We start from the raw sequence: 4,630 nt of genomic DNA, 5'->3' as shown, positions 1-4,630 counted from the left end.
AAATAATGGTCAGACTTGTAAATTATGCGGTGCCCGCATAATGTGTAAGTACCCAATTATGTTTTTTTTAGTTTTTTTTGTTTAACCCACCTCCCCCAGAAAAAACACACAGTCCATCCTTTATGATCGTATCCCCACAAATACCCAGCCCCCGCGTACAAATATGCTCCCGCAGGAAATTTCTCATTCCTTAGTCATCAAAATCCAAGTCACCGCTATTCAAAGGGTATTTTTTGTCATTAAAATGACAACAAAAAGTCTGTTGAGCCGAAATATATAACCAAAATTTGTGTAAATACTATTGCATATTCATCCTATTTTATTTTATTTCATTAGCATGAACCAAACTGGACTTCTTCAGTGCCCACATAATGCACCAGTACCAATGTTTCTACAAGTTGACAAGACTATGCCCCTCTCCATAGAATCCTCAAAATCTTTAATAATACTTTCAAAGATGGCCATTTGATGCTGTAGAAACTTCGGAAAGTTAGTTATGCAAATCCTTTGAAACGAGAAGGGATTTCTTAATTGCTTTTGACAGATGTTTCCGTTTGAGAAATCGGATATTGATTCCTTTTTTTCTTTATTTATGCCGTTTAGAAAAATTGATGTGAGACTTGTCATGTATTGAAGTGACATGTTTGGCCAATATTGATGGGGCATGTGCACTTAATTTTGATTGAATTCCGATAATAAAAATGAATCTAAGCTAAATTAAGACATCAGGACAAAGGATTACGGAGTATTCTTTTCTATAAGGGGCTATATTTCAGTCACGTATATGCAAGATTTAAAGCGAAGAAATAATAAAAGGCACATTTTCTCGGTAGATAACTCAATATTGTTTTGAAGAATGCCAAAGGAAAACAATCATATTTTGGGTGTAGCTGCTGACGATGACGGGGATTAACGAACTTTTTATTGATTAACAAAAATAATAGTTATGAGAAAGTCAAACTTTAGCGTAAATAACGAGGCGTTGAGGAGGGGACAGCCCCTTTCATATACGGAATTATTTCTGTTTAAGTTTTAACGTTGTTCCTTACTTTCAGTTAAAAAAAACTTGTTTTTTTATTTAATTTTTAAACGTTTTTGCATTGATGCAGGTTTTGATTTTGGGTCACCGTACAAGAATAATTAAAACGAAATTTGCATATTAATTTTACTTTTATTTGGTTAAATGGCTTTCTCGAAACTTATTTAATTTTATTTACGAACGTTTTTATTAGTAATAAAGATACGCAGCTTACGAATTAACTTACTCAACAAACTTCTACATTCATATATTTTTATTATGTACATTAGGGGGCTCGCCTACTAGTCAATACCTCCCTCTTTAAGCTAAAGTTCGAATTTTGTTCCAGTTCTTTAAAAATGACCCCTTAATCACAAAGGCCGTTATTTAGAATAAATAGGTCTTATGAAAGTACTAAAAAATCTTTGGTTTAAAGAGTGAGGTACTGACTAGGGGATGAACCCCCTCCCCCTCTGGATACACCACTGTCATGGTTGCAGAGGTATGTGTAACCTAGTAAAAAACAAACAACAACCCAAAGTAACCAAAAGTTAAAAACATTTTGAAAAAAATTACTATTGAGAAAAAGTTGCCATGGGACATTGATTCAGGACTGGTAACTATTATTTTGGTTTGTTTTAAAAGTAAAAGTTTATTCCAAGAAGAAGTTTATGGTGATTTCTAAAAGAAGCCTAAAACACATCAAAAATAGTGTCAGATCAATATGAAAAGTGTACTGTTGGAATCTTGCATAGTTGAAAACATTGTACAGGGGAATACCAGTTACCCTCATTCAGTGGCAGATCCAGCGAGGAGGGGGCAAAGGGGAGCACGCCCCCCTAGTTTAGCCTAAAGTAGTGTAATTTACTTAATTAACTCAAGTTTGCGTTAATTAAACTTACTCCTGACGCAAGTTTATTGGATCAACATATTTTGCGACCGTTAAATTTTTTTATTGGATCCACCTATTTTGCCCCCCCCCCCAAAAAAAACAAAATCCTTGATCCGCACCTGTCCTCATTGAATAACAAGGAAAATCACTTTTCTCAATAATTCCAATCTGAATATATATCTTAAACTTACGTTTAAACTTACCTCCGATTTACATCAGAAACAAAATTTGCCCCCCCTTATGTAGAAATATATACCCTGAATTGGCATATATAGGGGAGGGGGGCTGAAATTCATTTCCGATAGAAATGATTATTATATTTGTAATCTGTATAAAAAAAGGCATTAAATGGTGTATTCAGTTTATTCCTAACTAAATAATATGTTTCTGTATATATTTACCCTTTTTTGTTGGAATTGATTTTTAGCCCCCACCCCTGTATGTAACAAGTGAGGGTTTATATGTGAACCGTAGAGGGGTGGGGGGGAGTTGAAACGTACCTCTAATTTACATCTGAAATAAAATTTACCCCACCCCCCTACGGTGCAAAAATATAACCTGAATTGGTATATATATAGGGATGGGGCTAAAATTCATTTCCAACAAAAATGATTACTATATTTTTAAAGAGCATAAAAAAGAGCATAAAAGAGCATAATTTACTTAATAAACTCAAGATTGCGTTAATTAAACTTACTCCTGATGCAAATTTATCAGATCAACCTATTTTGCGCCCAATAATTTTTTTTTATTGAATCCACCTATTTTGCCCCCCCCCCCACTCCCCCCAAAAAATCCTTGATCCGCACATGCCCACATTCAATAACAAGGATATTCACTTTTCTCAATAATTCCAATCTGAATTATTATCACCCAAAATATGCTTGTTTTGCTTCTTTTTTTTTTTTGCTTTGGCATTCTTCAAGACAAATATTGAGCTATCTACTAAGAAAAGGCGCCTTTTATTATTCCTTCGCTTTCAATCTTGTATATACGTGAATGAAATATAGCCCCTTATAGAAAAGAATAATCCGTAACCTTTCGTCCTGATGTCTTAATTTAGCTTAAACTCATTTTTGTTATCGGAATTCAATCAAAATTGAGTGCACATGCCCCATCAATATTGGCCAAACATATCACTTCAATACATTACAAGTCTCACATCAATTTTACTAAACAGAAAAAATAAAGAAAAAAAGGAATCAATATGCGACTTCTCAAACAAAAACAGCTGTCAAAAGCATTTAAGAAATCCCGTCTCGTTTCAAAGGATAACATTTTGAAAAAAAATTACTATTAAGAAAAAGTTGCCATTGAACATTGATTCAGGAATGGTAACTATTATTTTGGTTCGTTTAAAAAGTAAAATTTTATTCCAAAAAGAAGTTTATGGTGATTTCTAAAAACAGCCTAAAACACATCAAAAATAGTATCAGATCAATATGAAAAGTGTACCATTGGAATCTTGCATAGTTGAAAACATTGTACAGGGGAATACCATTTCCCCTCATTCAGTGACAGATCCAGCGGGGAGGGGGCGAATGGGCGCACGCCCCCCTAGTTTAGCCTAAAGTAGTTTAATTTACTTAATTTACTCAAGTTTGCGTTAATTAAACTTACTCCTGACGCAATTTTATCGGATAAACCTATTTTGCACCCCCTTAAATTTTTTTTTTGATCCACCTCTTCCCTCCCTCCCCACAAAAAAAAAAAATCCTTGATCCGCACCTTTACTCTTTGACTAACAAGGAAAATCACTTTTCTCAATAATTATCTTAAACTTACGTTTAAACTTACCTCCGATTTACATCAGAAACAAAATTTACCCCCCCCCCTTATGTAGAAATGTATACCCTGAATTGGCATATATAGGGGGGGGCTGAAATTCATTTCCGATAGAAATGATTATTATATTTGTAATCAGCATAAAAAAAGGCGTCAAATGGTTTATTCACTTTATTACTAACTCAATAATATGATTTGGTATATATTTACCCATTTTTGTTGGAAATGAATTTTAACCCCCACCCCTATATATACCAATTCAGGGTATGTATTTACAAATTAGGGGGGTGGGGGGGAAGTTGAAACTAACCTCTCATTTACACAGAAATAAAATTACCCCCACCTCCCTAATGTGCAAATACATACCCTGAATTGGTATATATAGGGATGGGGCCTAAAATTCATTTCCAACAAAAATGATTGCTATATTCTTAAAGAGCATGAAAAAGAGCATTGAAGAGCATAATTTAGTTAATTAACTCATGTTTGCATGAATTAAACTTACTCCTGATGCAAATTTATCAGATCAACCTATTTTGCACCCCTTAATTTTTTTTTATTGGATCCACCTATTTCGCCCCCCCCCCACTCCCCCGCCCCCCCCAAAAAAAAATCTTTGATCGGCACATGCCCACATTGAATAACAAGGATAATCACTTTTCTCAATAATTCCAATCTGAATTATTATCTTCTCTAAAATCAAATTTGTTATACAAATTTGTAATAAACCTTTAAAAATTAATTTTTCATTTGCGAAATGGTGATTTACAAACTGCAGCTATTTTGAAATTAGCTTGGACGAGATTACAGCGTATAGAAAACAAGACTGGGAAAACCAGATTCGTTACTGGTGGTCGTGAATAGGGAGACTGCTGGTTGGAAATAGGCAATATTGCGTCATAACTATGTACCATGAGCCATTTGTATGTCCGACT

The 4,630-nt window shown here is 34.2% G+C and overlaps 2 protein-coding genes across 2 annotated transcripts in view; both read right to left on the bottom strand.

Moving 5' to 3' along the window:
* The window catches only part of LOC148949396 (RNA-binding protein 45-like), a 161,472-nt gene that overhangs the window by 1,186 nt on the left and 155,656 nt on the right, over positions 1–4,630 (bottom strand). The window lies entirely within an intron of this gene.
* The window catches only part of LOC148949397 (RNA-binding protein 45-like), a 223,149-nt gene that overhangs the window by 112,583 nt on the left and 105,936 nt on the right, over positions 1–4,630 (bottom strand). The window lies entirely within an intron of this gene.

This window comes from Artemia sp. Qi Xiang Cuo, chromosome 8, assembly GCF_049724085.1.
Source record: "Artemia sp. Qi Xiang Cuo chromosome 8, ASM4972408v1, whole genome shotgun sequence".
Lineage (NCBI taxonomy): Eukaryota > Metazoa > Arthropoda > Branchiopoda > Anostraca > Artemiidae > Artemia > Artemia sp. Qi Xiang Cuo.
Note: the sequence above shows the minus strand (reverse complement) of the source record. Positions and strands in the feature narration are given on the sequence as shown.